The sequence below is a fragment of the Balaenoptera acutorostrata genome, chromosome 3 (assembly GCF_949987535.1).
Source record: "Balaenoptera acutorostrata chromosome 3, mBalAcu1.1, whole genome shotgun sequence".
In the NCBI taxonomy this organism is placed as follows: Eukaryota; Metazoa; Chordata; class Mammalia; order Artiodactyla; family Balaenopteridae; genus Balaenoptera; species Balaenoptera acutorostrata.
The window spans coordinates 79,498,115-79,514,456 of record NC_080066.1 but is presented as its reverse complement, the minus strand read 5'-3'; the positions used below and the strand labels follow the sequence as shown (position 1 = coordinate 79,514,456).

The following is a 16,342-nucleotide window of genomic DNA, read 5'->3' as shown; positions in this document are numbered from 1 at the left end:
TTTTGGAGCCTACGTCCTTCTCCATCAGTCAGCATAGGACGTGCTCTTAACATTGCCTTTTGACCCCCTGTCATGTGTGCCTTCATGGAGGGCCCTGGGAACTAAACACTGTAGAGATTAAGGGGTGGGCCCTGCCCTCCAGGAGCTCTTAGTCTGTAATGGGGAGGTAGAGAAGTAGGTGGAAGAGGCAGAGGGAGAATCTAGGATGCTTCCAGGTTGCTGAGAGGGGATGGGGCTGACCCTGATGCCCCGTCCCATGGGAAGCCAGGAGTTTATAGAAAGGATCAAATGGTCCTGGGAACATTAATGCTGTTAGACGATTGGAAGGTACTACAGCAAGAGTAGGTATGGTTCCATGTTGAGTCTACCCGGGGAGTTGTTTTTCTTATGAGAGAAGTGTAGAGAAACAAGTCCAATAAAAAACCTTGTTTGATTTCATAAACCAAACAACTTGAAGGGAATGAGGGACAAAGTTTCCTACGGAGCATCCTTACTTTGTGCTGCCTTGTTAGGGCCTTGCCCTTTCCTAGCTTGACAGGTGGCGATGATTCCTTGTGTTTTGGAAGATTGAAGGCACGAGCCATCAGCCTAGAAGGTGTTTTAGCCAAGATGGGTCGGGGTTCTGAGCAGTGAGAGCTCACGTCTTCAAGTGTGCAGAACTGTGTCCCGGTCAGGGGATTCCCTGTTGGCAGCGAGAGGACTGCATGCTGGGGAGGTAGCAGGGTCTGTAAAGCCGGCAGACAGACTTTGAGTGGGACAGAACGGCCGCCCTCAGAATCCCAGCTGGGTTATCTGTTAGCTTATAACCTGAGTTACTGAAATTCGTCGACCTTCAGTTTTCCCATTTTACTAGGTTGTTAGGGAGATTAAATGTGAACCTAGGCAGGGTGCCCAGGACAGTGCCTGACCCGTGATAGGCACTCAGTAAATCGTACTTTCTTTTCCTTAGTTGATGTGGGAGATACTTTTATCACCATTGCACAGGAACCCTGGCTTTCTGCTTGCGACCTAAATGACACTTGGACCCTTGGGCAGAGAGCCATCTTCTTTCTCTTCTCCCTGCAGCTGATTTGGCCAGTAGAGGAAGGAGGACTTTGGCAGCCTTCTCATCACTTTTTCTTTCTAGGCAGGCATTTCTGAGTGGTGTGCATGGTGCCAACTTTTTTTTTTAAAAATTAATTAATTTTTGGCTGAGTTGGGTCTTCGTTGCTGCGCGCAGGCTTTATCTAGTTGCGGCGAGTGGGGACTACTCTTTGTTGCGGTGCACGGGCTTCTCATTGCGGTGGCTTCTCTTGTTGCAGAGCACGGGCTCTAGGCACATGGGCTTCTGTAGTTGCAGCACGTGGGCTCAGTAGTTGTGGCTCGTGGGCTCTAGAGCACAGGTTCAGGAGTTGTGGCGCATGGGCTTAGTTGCTCTGCGACATGTGGGATCTTCCCGGACCAGGGCTCAAACCCGTGTCCCCTGCATTGGAAGGCGGATTCTTAATCACTGCACCACCAGGGAAGTCCCATGGTGCCAACATTTGTGTATGTGAGAAGGTTGGGGCAGGTGGGGGAGTGAATATGAGGAGGCTCAGTAATGTAACAATAGAAGGAGAGGAAAAAAATAATCCAATCTAAATATATCTGTTGCTGTATTGTTTGTTAAAAACCTGTAAAAAGTCTTGTTAACTACTAGAGAAACTGTAAATAGAATCTAGCAAAACTGCTTTTTCCAAATATGAAACCTCTGCTCCCTAATTTTATCATGGTGTATGTGGGTGCTCTTCAATTCTTGCATTAAACAGGATGCACTTGTATGACTTTAGTTTCTTTTTTGCTAGAAAGACAAAATGCAGTCCTTTTTTTTTAGTAAGAGAGTGAAGTTTATCATGTTTGTGTCTTTTCAGATTCAGGGGAGAGGATCAGATTTACTTAAAAGTGACAAGATACCATATTGGTGGATTTTGTATTTTAATACAAGAGTCTGAAAATAAACTATAGCAACTTAGAGAACACAAAGACCACATTAAAAAAGCTTTCGAAGTTCACTAAAATTTGTCAGATTTATACCATATTGGATGGTGCTATTGGCAATGTTTTTCTTAGTATCAAAATATTACAGAAGAGTGTCACAAGCAGGGGCTCCATCCGTAGACACAAAGATCTTTCTGACAAGAGCTAGTTTCTGAGGCTTCTTGAGAATTTGAGCCTATCTTCTACCAGTATCAAGAGTCATCCTGGGCTATCTGGAGGCTGTCTTCATCCTCTCAAGGACTTGCTCACTGCTGGCTCAGAGTTCATTCATGCATTCTTGGATTTCGCCCACTGTGCTCGAACTGGGCAGCCCAAACCAGATCTGCTTGTTCTTGCCCTCAGGGAGCTTGCAGTTTGTCTGTTCTGACATTTTTGCCATATGCTCTTCAGCTTTCACTGGTTTTCTTCACTCTCTTCTTTGATATGGATAATTGCATTGGGCTTTGGCTCAGATTCTTTACCGAGTTTCTCAGTATCTTGCAATACTTCCCTGAGACCCTTCAGTTGCTGTTCCACCTCTTTCCTAGTATTGAAAGGATAGATATTGTAAACCATGAGTTTCAAGTGCTTCTTGGAAAATTCCACCAAGGTTCACGTTTTCTGTGTTCTCTGTCCATTGTCCAAAAGCGTTCACAGCTTTTAATGTGACATCCCGGGTTTCCTTTGGGGTAGGCTTGGGTTGACTTCCTTCCTCTGCTGGGAGGGCAACCAGCCGATGATGGTTTGGAGTTTGTGTTGGGATGAGCCTCGCGTCAGGGCTGTGCCTGGAGTAACTGTCATTCACTTCTGGTCTAGGCTGGGGTCCCTCAGGCAGTGGATGGCAGCGGGTGGGCCAGAGCACCTCGCCCCGGCTGCAGGCAGGAGTGGCTTCACCCAGTCAACAGACTTATTCTCAAGTCTGTTCTGTACACATGAAAACCCAGAATAAGATCTGGAGAAAACTTTATTCTTTGGTTGTTCTATTATCCTCTTCCCTCTTAAAGACTGTGCCTGGATGTACAGTAAGTCCCTGACATACGAATGAGTTCTGTTCAGAGAGTGCATTCGTTAAGTCCATTTTGTTCGTAAGGCCAACAAAGTTAGCCTAGGTAGCCACCTATCACAATCGGCTATATAGTACTGTACTGTAATAGGTTTATAATACTTTTCACACAAATAATACATAAAAAACAAGCAAACACAAAAAGTAAAGAAAACATTTTTAATCTTACAGTACAGTACCTTGAAAAGTACAGTACAACAGCTGGCATACAGGGGCTGGCATCGAGTGAACAGGCAAGAAGAGTTACTGACTGGAGGAGGGAGAGGAGTTGGGAGATGGTAGAGCTGAAGGATCGTCAGCAATAGGAGACGGAGGGCAAGCTGCAATTGCACTCACGCCTGACGTCGATGGAAGGCAGGATCGCACCTTTGAAAGTTCGGAACTTGAAGGTTTGTATGAAGGGGACTTACTGTACTCACCTCTGTGCTTCCTGTCTCTGGGGTGATTATCTTGATGTTTTCTCTGATATGTAAATGGATGATTGTTACTGAGTAAATAGGAGATGGAATCATTGACTCAGATTTGGAAGAACCTGCCCTTATTGAGGGGCTGAATCCCCTCTCAAACCCATCTGTGAACAGGCAGCCCTACCCTGTTTACATTCCTCTACTGAATTCACGTCTCCTGAAACAGATCTGTTTACCTTCAGGCATCTCTGTTAGAAAACTTTTCCTCCCTTCGATTACATTGGAATCTTTGTCCCTGGTACATCTACTCATTGTTCCTTGTTCTAAGCTTTGGAGCTACACAGAGCAAGTTTCATCCCCTTTTCACATGACAGCCCTTCTGGTATTTACATTTGATGACAGTTTATCCTGCTTTTAGCCCTCTTCCCCTCCTCCTGTACCCGGTGCCTTCTCTTAGCTTCTTGGTCCTGAAATCATCCTGGCCACGCTTTTCTTAAACTAGGTTCTTGCTGATCAGCCCCAAGCAGAGGGAGCTTCCTAAATCACCAGGGAGGGGGGTCGGATGACACCCCTCAGCCGGGTTCATTTGGCTATAGGGCCACTGCTGGGCTTGTGGCCTGTTTGTCCTCTGCATATTCCCCCGAGGCTGTGTGCTTGGATGAAAAGACACACTTCTGAAATAGTGAGGGGAGTTGTTTTTTGATTTCAGGGGTGTCTCCAGTATGGTTAGCTGCCCTGCCCTCCTGAACCTGGATATGTAATTTTCAGAGATCATGGTGGTCTTTGACAGTCATCTCACAATGAACTTGCTCTCAACTATGATCCCCAAGTCTTTTTTTTTTTTTTTTTTTTTTAAACAGCAAGGTTTGCTTCTGTGCCTCACCCATCCTGTCGTCAAATAGTTGGTTTCTTCAGGGCCTTCAATTCTCCCTGTTAAACTTGATTTGTTAGGCTTGACCCACATCGCTCCAGTCTGCTGGTCTGCTCGGCTCCTGAACGCTCCCACAGTTCGTTGTGCTTCCTGGGCTCGTGTGGCTCTTGTGGTTCAGGGCACAGGCTCTAGGGTGAGAGAGACATGGGTGTAAATCCCGCGTCCACCGCCTACTGGTTGCACGTTTTGGGGCAAGAGCATAGTGAAGAATGTTCTGCGGCAGTTGACGGAGCAGATGAGTGGTGTCTCAAGGAATCCAAGGGCAGGAGGCAGCAGGTCAGGAAAGCAGAACTGGAGAAGCTGAAAAAACAAACAAACAACTCCTCTCATCCCTGCTTTTCTCTGAATATTAATTTTTTTTTTTCTTTTCTGGGGCTTGACTTTCCCTGTCCACTTATGTGGTAGGCAGAATAATGCCCACCCACCCCTCCCCTCCAAAAGATGTCCACATCCTAATCCTGGAACCTGTGAATGTGTCGCCTTACACGGAGAAAGGAGTGTGGCTAAATTAAGGGCCTTGAGATGGAGATTCTCCTGGGTTATCCAGGTGGGCCCAGTGATATCACAGGGTCCTTCTAAGGGAAAGAGGAGGAAACAGAGAAGGAGGTGTGATGATGGGAACAAAGTCAGAAGATGCTACCCTGCTGGCTTTGAAGATGAAGTAAGGGGCTGAGAGCTAAGAAATGCAGGCAGCCCCTCGCTGGAAAAGCCAAGGGAAGGGATTTCCCTTAAAGCCTCCAGAAGGAATGCAGCCCTGTTGGCGCCTTGATTTTAGCCCAGTGAGATTTACGTCCATTACAGTAAACATAAATATGTGTTTTAAGCCAGGAAGATCCACGTGCCTCCTTGACGTCACGTCTTCCCTGGGCCACCCACCCTCTTGCGGGCCACGCACCCTCTTGCGGTAACCAGCTCGCCACCGCCTGTCGAGCCCCACCCTGGAGGCAGCGTGGCTTGGTCCTGCCTTCCTACTGCCCTCACCTGTTGTCTGTCTCAGGGCCCAGCATGGGCCCTCCATGGGAGGGTGGTCTCGGAAATGTCTGTGGAACCGGAGATCCCAGGAGAAAACTGATGGTGCCTTTCAGAAATCCAGCCGTGTGACTGGAGTTCCTTGGCCTCCCAGCTTAGCAGCCCTGCCAGAAAAGGGATAAGGCCAGTGCCTCATGGTTTTCTCCCAATGAACCCTGAGCGGGCTTAGAGGTGGCTTCCTCTGTCCTAAATGTTCTTCCACCACGCTTGGAATCTGCTCTAGAGCCTCTGTGTGGTAAATCCACCTGCTTTCAGAGACCACATTGCTGTTTTTACTATTGCTGTTTTTATAATCTTCAAGAGGTTGGATGAAGAAAGAAACCCACAGAAATACGGTTTTGATGCCTTCTACTTCTTTATTGTACTGCATTTGAAAAAGTGCTTCCATGTTCACGGTCTCAGTGAAGCCTCATGGTGGCCCCATGAAGTGGCCAACTTCTTTCCACTTTAACCTTTTTTTTTTTTTTTTTCTTTTGTGAGGCTGCGGAGTGGCGGCATCCAGACTCTTTACGTGTTGAGCTGGAAACCCACCATCCCTGTTTATGGGTCAGAGTTCAGGGTGGTGACATGCCCAGTCTCTCTGCATATGTGGGCAGAAGATGTTTCTGGTTTCTGTTTCCAGGGCTGTTGGAAACACAGCTCACCACCTCTTCGTAGTCGTCAAGAACATTCCTGTTTTCCCCTTAGAATTCTGCTCTCTCTTCTCAGTAAGCCAGCACCCTCACCTGACTTCCTCTGTCCCTCCTCTTTACATGGCCTCCTTGCCACCTGGGCCTGTCGGCCAGCCATCTTTTTTCTGGCTTGAATTGGAGATCAGCGCCTGCGCTCAGAGGCACCTGCTATCGGGGTGTTCTAGAACCTTGTCTCCTGTCTGTTGCCGGGGCGCCCACGGAGGTGCTGTGTCACAGCCTGCTGGGTGCTGTCCTGGCACCCACATCCTCAGCCTTCTTTCTCCTCATAATCCTCTGCGCGTGGTCTCCAACCTACAAACCGGACGATTTCCAAAAGTTTATTTTGCAATTAGTTAATTGTTTGGAGCTAGCATGTATCTACCTGGGCACTCAGTGTCATAAATGGTAGCTAGGTTCCAGGCCCCCACCCGACATCTGTGGCATACCACCATTTCTATGGGTAAACTGATTCCAAGGTCAAACTCTGTACTAGTCACTCGGAATTGAAGTGTCCTTTTCTCCTTCTGGTGGTCTCAGGTTGCTTGCGGGAGGGATGGAGAGGGGAGTCTCCATCCATCCATTCGTTCATTCATTTATTTCATAAACAATTACACTATGTCAGGCATGCTGTGGGGCACTGGGGGCAAAATGGTGAGAAAACCAATACAGCCCCTGTTCTCATGGATCTTACAGTCTGGGGGAGACACACGTTAATTAAAAATTTTAAAAAAATCATAGAAATGTGGAAATAGAGCTGCCGTGAGGGAGCGGTGCCTGGGAGGGTCTGCGGGGGTGACTCCGGGTATTTGGTGGACCTGGGGGTTGGATTGATGTCCTTGGGTGGCACACACTGTCTTCAGCTGGGTGGCTTGGGGCCTTGGCAGCACTGGGTTCAGATCAGAGCAGGCGTGGTGGTAGCTTGGGCCCCAGCAGGCTACAGTCCAGGGTGTCTGCGACGTCTGGGACACTGTTGGAGTCACGAGCATCTGTAAGAGGAGAGCAGCTGGGGAGCAAAGGAGACTCCCAGCTCTCGGGTCAGGGAGCTGGGTTCTTAGGTGGTGCTTATTAAGGAATGTTTGAAGTGGAGCTTTAATTTGGTCTCTTCTTATATTCAACCCAAATAACACCCCAGTCCACGCTTCCTGTCACTGTGGTTTCCTATGGCCAAGCAAGTTTAATTAATATCTTTCTCCCTATAATCGCTTCCATCTCATCTTGTATTTTTTGCCACTCCTTTCTTGCTCTCAACCCCTTTGTAATTCCCTTTTATCCTCGTGTTTGGTTTTTCCCGTTCTGCTCTGCGACTAAATCAGCTCTTCTGTTTTTCATCCAATTTACGTTTCTCTCTTGGAGAATGATATTCTCTGAGATGGAGGAGGGATGGGGGGCAGAGCTGGGTCTTACATAAGCAGCATTGGTATACGTGTTTTGTTTAACACTTCCACTTCAACTCTGCTCAGAGGTTATCGTCTCTGGGGAAGGTACATCTTCCGTGTTTGCCCAGCTTGCCAGTTGTTCCTTCTTCCTTACACAGCACATGGTCTGCAAGTTTGTTAGTCATTTAGCTCTACTCTAGCTTGTGGGAAACTGTCCACAGCTCAAAAATTTTCACCACGTAAATCACATTCACAGCCCAGCTGGTGCAGGCCTCTGAGGTCAGGAACTTGCTGGATGCGTCTTCGGGTGATATGGTGCTCTGCGTTCACTGGGTCCTGGAAGATTGTTTGCCCTGTCTTTCTGGCGGGGGGGGGGGTGATCCAGGAGGGGTATGTTGAGAGCTAACCGGGATGGTGTGCCCGGTGACCTGTTGAAGGACATGAGTATCTCCATTCTGGCCACCCAGCAGGCCAGAGGTGGAGGGCAAGTCAGGAATCGCAAGTGTTGGCTCTAGAGTGACCACACCGACCACAGCCATGTGTTTGACTGGTGGTTTTTTTGTTTTGTTTTTTTTAATTTTTAATTAATTAATTAATTTATTTATGGCTGTGTTGGGTCTTCGTTTCTGTGCGAGGGCTTTCTCTAGTTGTGGCAAGTGGGGGCCACTCTTCATCGCGGCTCGCGGGCCTCTCACTATCGCGGCCTCTCTTGTTGCGGAGCACAGGCTCCAGACGCGCAGGCTCAGTAATTGTGGCTCACCGGCCCAGTCGCTCCGCGGCATGTGGGATCTTCCCAGACCAGGGCTCAAACCCGTGTCCCCTGCATTGGCAGGCAGACTCTCAACCACTGCGCCACCAGGGAAGCCCTAGTCTATGGTTTTTTGTTATGACAGCCTGAGCAGACCAACACATCATTATATGTAGAAACAGGATAGGCATCCCTGGGCTCTTGAGGGGCTCTTTCTTTCTTTTTTTTGGCCGAACTGTGTGGCATGCGGGATCTTAGTTCCCTGACTAGGGATCGAACCCGTGCCCCCTGCAGTGGAAGCTCAGAATCTTAACCACTGGACCGCCAAGGAAGTCCCCTGAGGGGCTCTTTCTTAAACAAAGTTCCCCCGATTCCCTTTCTACCTTTAAACAACAAAGGGACCCCTCTTTCTTCCAGTGCATCTGGGGTCAGAGATGGTTCCAGGTAATGTTCTTAATGGTGCATTTAGATGTGAGGGCTCCAGGGTAAGGCCTGTCTGTTGGAGTTGTCTGAGGATATCTGATGGGACACTTTTGGCAAGAACAAGCATTAGCATCAAAGGAATGCTTCTCGGGAAAGATTATAATCAGCTACTTGGAGGAAAGCATAACCCCTTTTCCCAAACATACTAAGCCCATGTGAGAGGAGGACCTGGTTTTAAAAGCAGGAAGCACTCTGAGAAGGGTCTTAGTGTGCACTCATGGATGGTTCAGAGCTGGAATCCAGTCCAAGCTGTTCAGTGCCGTTGGCTGTACCGCATCGTGTGCTCCTTTGGAGACTGGGGCCAGTAGCAGGTCCTGCCTGAGATTGTGAACGTGGAAGCACTTTGTTCACCATAACATCGCAGTGTGGATGTGAGTGATTGTTAAAGTTTCTAAGTTAAAAGCCTCAGCTTGCTTGAGGCATATTTTTCCCTGGGATGCTGAATGTGGGTTTTTAGCTTCTTTAGACAGGTCATTGTATCTTTGCCCTAGAACTCTCTAATCACTTCATACAAATAGAGAAGTCATAGGAACTGTCACTAGCATAGGACACAGAAAGAATCCTGAAGCTTGGGAGAAATGTATGACCCTCTATTTTTTTTTAAAAAACCCTTAACTTCCAGGGAAGGACTTCCTTCCATTGTCTCCCGGTTGTGTTTCTTCCTTTTCCTCTTCATTTTTTCCTCTTTTCTTTGTAGTGCTTTTTCTTTTCCCCCCCATGTCCAGGATTTTAAAAAAATTACTTTTGTTGCCTGTTCTGTTTCACAACTTGGCACCTGTTTTGATACGAGTGTCTGCTTCCTGCCACCCTCGGGACAGTTAAAGGGTACGGGGTAAATTTATCTAGGGCTTGACACCATGATTTCCACTGCTGTGACCCAGAGACGCTCCCATTGGAGAGATCAAATTACACTTTGGTTTTTAATACAAAACCGTTCTAATTTGAGCCCCTCGGAGAAAACTAAGACGTTTAAATACTTTCTCTTTTTGCTCTTTTTTTCTGTGTGATCATCAGTTAACCACCCAAATTAAAGTGTACGTGTTAATGTTCTACATTTAGGCTAATGTCTGGAGGTTAGTTTTGGACATGACCATTCAGAGTAGGTTCATGTTCAATATATAAGCATTTAGAAGAGTACTTGGTACATAGTCTGAGTATTTATATATATATTTTTTAATTTAAAAGTTTTTTGGCTGTGTCGCACGGCATGTGGGATCTTAGTTCCCTGACTAGAGATTGAATCCGTGCCCCCTGCATTGGAAGCACTGAGTCCTAACCACTGGATCGCCAGGGAAGTCCCCATAGTCTGAGTATTTAAGAGTTAATTACATCATCATCATCATCATCATCATCATCATCATCATCATCATTATCATTAAAGAACTGCTCCATGTTGCATGTTGTGGGGCAGTAAGACAAAGAAGGGGCTTTGGGACCTAACATCAGTATTGGGTGTAGGTGGAGGAAAGTAAGCTGGAGTTGCTGCTATGTATTACTGGCTTGGGAGAAGTGATGATGGACATGGGAATGATCCCTGAGCAGAGATTTGGGTCCAAAAGTTTGGAGCTAGGGAGCTTTGAAAGTGGCTCATCAAATGGAAGTTAGGGGTATGTTAAATGGTCTCTGAAAGCCTTTCTACCTTTAGAATGTGATTCTGTGTAGCTTCCCCCCTACCTGGAGTAGAAGTAGGATGGGCTGGGGGTGAGCTTTGATAGGTTAAGGGGTTTTGGAGAGGAGAGGGAAAAGCAGTGACTTTTTTTTCTGCGTTGGTTTCTTTCTCAATGTCTTTTCTGGCATTCTCAGGGTGAGAGGAATTTCCATACGCTTCTGCATTTGGTGTTCATTAAACGCAGACCATACCTCTTCAGCTGCTCTTGGCACACCCTTAGAGATTCAGCTGCAACTCAGGATAATAGGCAACTGCCAGAGGGAGGGAAAAAAGTCACATTCCATAAAATTAGGTAAGGTCTGGCTTAGAATTCTTTGAGCATAAATGCCAGGTTATGCGTTTTTTATTTGCACCCCTGCCTCCTGCCCCGACTGCAAACACATCCTTGGGGGAGATTAAACCAACACAGCAGAGATTTCATCCTGGGGTGAAAGGGAGAGTTGGGGGTGAGCAAGGGAGGCATTTCCGTTTTCCATGACTGCCTTTTATTTTTGTATTTTAATTTCTGTGGTAATTAACACTCCTTGAAAGAGTTGTCTTACTCCATTCTCTAGTTAGCCCACTCTGGTTGGGCTCCCATGCCTTCCACTCCAGTGACAAAGTTCTTGTCGAGGTCATCTTTAATCTCCATCGGGGTTGCCCTCGGCTTGTCAGCAGTGTTTGGCTTATCTGAGCACTCCTTGCTTCTTTTTTTAAAAAATTTATTTATTTATTTATTTATTTTTGGCTGTGTTGGGTCTTCGTTGCGGTGCGTGGGCTTCTCATTGCGGTGGCTTCTCTTGTTGTGGAGCACAGGCTCTAGGCACACGGACTTCAGTAGTTGCAGCACGCAGGCTCAGTAGTTGTGTCTCATGGGCTCTAGAGCGCAGGCTCTAGAGTTGTGGCACGCGGGCTTAGTTGCTCAATGGCATGTGGGAGCTTCCCGGACCAGGGCTCGAACCTGTGTCCCTGCATTGGCAGGCAGATTCTTAACCACTGTGCCACCAGGGAAGTCCTTGCTTCTTTAAACACCAGCCTCTCTTGGCTCCCAGGCCACCACACTCTCCTGGTCTCCTCCTGTCCCACTGGCTGCTCCTTCTCTGTTGTCTTTGCCTGCTCCTTCCCTTCTTCTTGACTCCTGCCAGGGCCTAGACCCTCCTGTGGCTCTTGTTAAATGCAGATGAGGATTCACCGGGTCTGGGGCGGGGCCTGAGATTTTGCATTTCTAACAAGCTCCCAGGTGATGCTGTTACTCCTGGTCCACAGGGCGCCCTGTGCAGCCAGGCTCTGAGCTCTGTCCCCATCTTCTCTACCTGCGTTACTTCCTAGCTGAGCTCAACCGGCCCCTGGCTTTGAATTACGTCTTGAGTCTTATCGGTGACTTCTCACCCACTTGGGATAAGACCCAGCGTCTTACTGAGGCCCACAGACCCCCAAGGTTTGGCTCCTGCTGACTGCTCTGCCCTCCCCTCCCTCCCCTGCGTGTCTCCACCTGTGTTCTGGCCAAGATGGCTTTCGTGCTGATTCTCGCACGAGCCCAGCACATCCCTTCCTCCGTGGCTCTAACTTGCCGTTCTCTCTGCCTGGCTGTCACATGACTTACAGGGATCTCTTCCTCTCTTTCAAATCAAATGTTCCCTTCTCAGAGAGGCCGCCCTTGGCCACTGTATCTCAGATGGACCTTCACCACCACCACCTTGCTCTCTCCTCACCCTGCTCCGTTTTCTTCATGGCACGCATCACTGTGGATTACTTGCTTATCTCTCTCCCCCCGACAGAGTGTAGGTCTATGGGGGGGCCTTGTCTCTGCACGGAACTGCTGTAGGAGAGGGTCTAGCATAGCAATAAGCTCTCAGTAGGAACTCGTTAGTGATTAAATAAAATATTAGTATCAGCATATCCTGAATGAGCTGGATGGCCACTGGTCACCACCACCCATTCCAATGCCATGTTTATAATGGTTTAGGTTTCAGGTAATATTATAGTATTTTAAGTGTCATGAACTCTTGGGAAAGAACTGAGATGGAGTGGGCATATAAGTGAGGCCATCATACTGCGCGAAGCGCCGGTGTTTCTGGGGCAGCCTCCAAAAAGGACGGTTTCTGCCCTGCGGTGGAGGCTGTCTTCCTGTTCACAGCACATATGGTGATTTTAGTTTCAGCAAAATTTACATGATCCTGCATTTTAAGTTCATGTTGTGAAGTTGAATGGTACTGGTTTTTTAAATCGTATTTGTATTTAAGGTGCAGATTTGTTTTGATTTTGTGGTATCATAAGAACCATAATAGTTTTGTATTTGTACATTTAGTGAACAGAAAGGTTCTTTCAGCATTTTTTTTCTTTAAAGGCATCTGTACATTATACAAGCATGTGAAAGACTAAAATAGGAATTAATCAGTATTAAAGATGCAGCTGAGGACAGGGACACCTAGGAATAGGTCTTAACTTCTCAAAGTGCTTGTGAAAAGCTATTTTTGACAAAACAAGGATAGTATACGCTCTGAGTGGGCCATTAAATTGTAGCATGCCTCCAAGAGAGAAATTTTAAAATATCTATATTCATATGAATACAAAAGAATATACATACAAACCCTAAAAGCTAAAATATATAATACTTTGTTTACATAACTGAAACTTCAGTTTTCTGATTACTGATTCAATTTCTGAGTATTGAAAAACATCATGAACTGTGAAACTTCCTTACTGGAGACATCTGTATCAAATAAAGATATTTAAATAGGAAATAAAGATAATGGAGTTGATGGCTTTTACCCACCAATGCCAGGGTCTGGCTTAGGAAGGTATGCAGGAGAAGCTCCCAACTCTAATGTTTCTCCAGGTCTTTCTGCCGTCCCCCGGCTCCTGGAGACCAGAGCAGAAGGGATTCTGCACTTGGGAAATGGGGCCCAAGAGGGAGACAGATTCTTGCTGTAAGGAGAAGTGAGTGGCCATCCCATATGTATCTTATTTGTGTATATGTGTTTGTTTATATCCTGATCACTTGTGTCTTAGGCCCTTTGGGCTGCTCTAATAAAATACCATAGCCTGGGTGGCTTATAAACAACGGAAGCTTATTTCTTATAGTTCTGGAGGCTGGGAAGTCCAAGATCAAGGTGGCAGCATGTGGTGTTCTGGTGACGCCCTCTTCCTGGTTCGTAGCTGGTGCCCTCTTGCTGGTCCTCACGTGGTGGAAGAGACTAGAGATCTCTGGGTTGGGGGTGGGTGTGGTGTCTGTTTTATAAGGCCACTGGTCCCATTCATAAGGGATCTATCCTCATAATCTAAACATCTTCCAAAGGCCCCACTTCCTAATAGCATCATGCTGGGGGCGGGTGGGAGTGTGTGTGTTAGGATTCCAACATATGGATTTTGGGAGGACAGACATTCAGACCATAGCAACTTCCAGATAGAACCTGAAGCTCTCATACTTACGGGCGAGCCCAGCAATGTGGAACTGTGAAACCGCGGAGACTAGGGCAGAAGACAAACAGCAGAATATGAAGGAGGGGACGGGGTGGGAGTGCTTTAGGAAAGGCGAGAGGGAGCCATGGGCCTCGGAAATGTGCAGAATATCTGAAAGCACAGTCAGCTCTTCAGCCACTTGAGTAACTGGTGAGAACACGAGGCTGCATGGTTGGGGTGACTTCGGCGTCTGGGAGGGTCCCACTTCCCCTGCTGCCCACCGAGGAGAATTCTGGGGAGGAAGATTACAGTGGGGAACAAAATCCCTGGTGTCATCAAACTTTGGGATAATAACTGTCTTGAACAACAGACAGCCTGAGTTGACATGTGGGAATCTGCCAGGTTTCTATTTTAGAAGGCTTATTTTAATTTTATTTTTTAATATTTTGGACGACTATACAGTATCATTTTTTTTTCTTTTAATTTTAATAGTCACACTATATGATATTCAGTAGGTGTCTCTGGACAATTCCAGCCATCTGTCATTTACATCGTAGCCTTTCTGGGTCTCATGGGAACAACTGACTGATACACTTATGAGGTTGGGTGGTTTGTGAATGGATGCGCGCAGGGATGCCTTGGACCCCTCCCGGGGACTCTGGATTTTGTAATCATTTGGCCAAGTTTGCTCATGATGCCAACTCCCTCAATCTCTTCCCTGATGAGGACAAAGATGGACAGATTTTCCTGGTTTGATCTTTTTTTGAGTGACCAAGAAGAGATACTTTGCAGAGGGTGTAACATATCTTCCAAGGGAGGATGTTTAGCTCTGGAATTCACTTTGCAGAAATCCTCTTTGAGGAGGTTCCAGGAATGGGGCTTGTTACAGCTGGCATTGTTGGAATTCCACAGTGTTCCTTTACTCCCCTTAGGAGACGCTTCATAACCCCAGGACCTATCTTCTACTTTTGGAACACACACCCCTTGTGAACGTGGCCGCTGGCGGTGGGAAGAAAAGCCCCAGTGATGCTGGCAATCAGAGTCTAGTGTTTTAAACAGTGATACATATTCCAGTTGGAGGTAGTAGGCACACTAGAAGGATGGGCATGGGGATTTGTTATGGAAAGCCTTGACTGTTTTGTTTTCATTGTTCAGATTTTAAAAAGGGATTCCGAGCCACGTGCATCGCACATGGTTTTATTAGTGCATCCATCCATTTACGTATTCAGCGCCTGCTACATGTGGGACGCTGTTCTGGGTGCTGGGAATGTGGCGAAGAGGAAGGCTTCTCTGAGGAGTGACCCGTCTGCTGCGCTCTGACAGACAGGGGGCTGCTTTGCTAGCGTGCCAGTGCGGCGGGACACGGTGACGTGTTTTGGTCCATAGCCATCCAATGACCACATCAGGATAACTACCAGATACTGTGGGACGGCAGGAACATGAAATGTGGTCCCTGCTCAAGAAAGAGCTCAGGTCTCCGGACGGAAGGTCTGGGGCTAAATCCCGATGCTGCCCCCGAGCCAGGTGTGAGACCGTGGGGGCAATCTTTCACATCTCTAACGGGGAGAAAGTAGAATCCCTCACAGGTGGGGCTGCAAGGATCCGACCAGACAAGATGATACAAGGCAAGCACCCTGCGCTTGCCTGGTACCGTGCGGGGGTGATGTGCACGCCTGACTCAGAACTGGCTGAAAAAACTTGAGACGTCGTTTTGGGGACAAAACCCGTCTACAAAAGAGCTGGCACTGGCGAGCCTTGCTGAGCTGTGCGGCGCTGACTGTGTGCCATAGGCGTTAGAAACTTCTGGAGTGGGTGAGCCTGCAGGAGAGGATCTTCATAGCTGAAGGGAGATAGTTTTTTACTGATGGAAAGAAATTGAAAGTGAACGTGGTAAAAAACAAAACAAAACAGTGTGAGGACAGAGGCTTCTCTTGGTCAGGTACCCGCAAAAATGTTCCCTTCTTCTTGGTGGCCTGATAGCATTGTGTTCATGTCAGTAATGTGAACCTGATCTTAAGGTATGTGTTTGAAGAGCTTGTCAGGGCTCAGAGTTGACTATAGTTTAATGAGTGACAGGACTGAGAAGTCAGGGAACTACCCCCGGAGTTTTGGAGGCGATTTAGTTCTTAGACATTTTGGCTTCAGTGTAGGTGGGTTTAGGTGAGTATCAGAGCATATGTCAGGGATGGCAAATGGATTTATATTGTGTCTACACTGATCGATGGGCAGTGACCGCACAGGTGTGGTGTTGAGGAGGCTTCTGAAGTTAGATTTGGACATAAAAATGCAGTGAAGACCCTGTGTTGATACGTTTTAGGCTCAGGCTCCATATGGAAACTATAGCACAAATGTCATGGGTCTGTTATGTCTGGTTAAGAACTTTTCTGTGGACCTGGCAGCATAAAGACGTTCATTTATTCAGTCAACAACTATTTATCAAATTTCCATTCTGGACACAGCACTGTATTTTAGATTCTCAACCCTCTGGTTTCTTAATTAGTCAATAAATTATTTCAGGATGCTGGTGCTTAATGCTGTTTGGTTAACCAGTGGGGTTTTTAGCCTCTGCCTCAGAAATATTTAAAAACA

The 16,342-nt window shown here is 47.1% G+C and overlaps 1 protein-coding gene across 4 annotated transcripts in view; it reads left to right on the top strand.

Moving 5' to 3' along the window:
* Nucleotides 1-16,342, top strand: part of CGNL1 (cingulin like 1) — a 204,895-nt gene that overhangs the window by 79,191 nt on the left and 109,362 nt on the right. Inside the window, exon 1 of one of the 4 annotated variants that reach the window (XM_057543467.1) lies at nucleotides 3,323-3,447. The exons of the other annotated variants lie outside the window; for them this stretch is intronic. The gene's annotated coding sequence lies outside the window, so the exon portion shown is untranslated. Of the gene's footprint in view, nucleotides 1-3,322; nucleotides 3,448-16,342 lie in introns of those variants that run through there. 4 annotated transcript variants of the gene reach the window in all.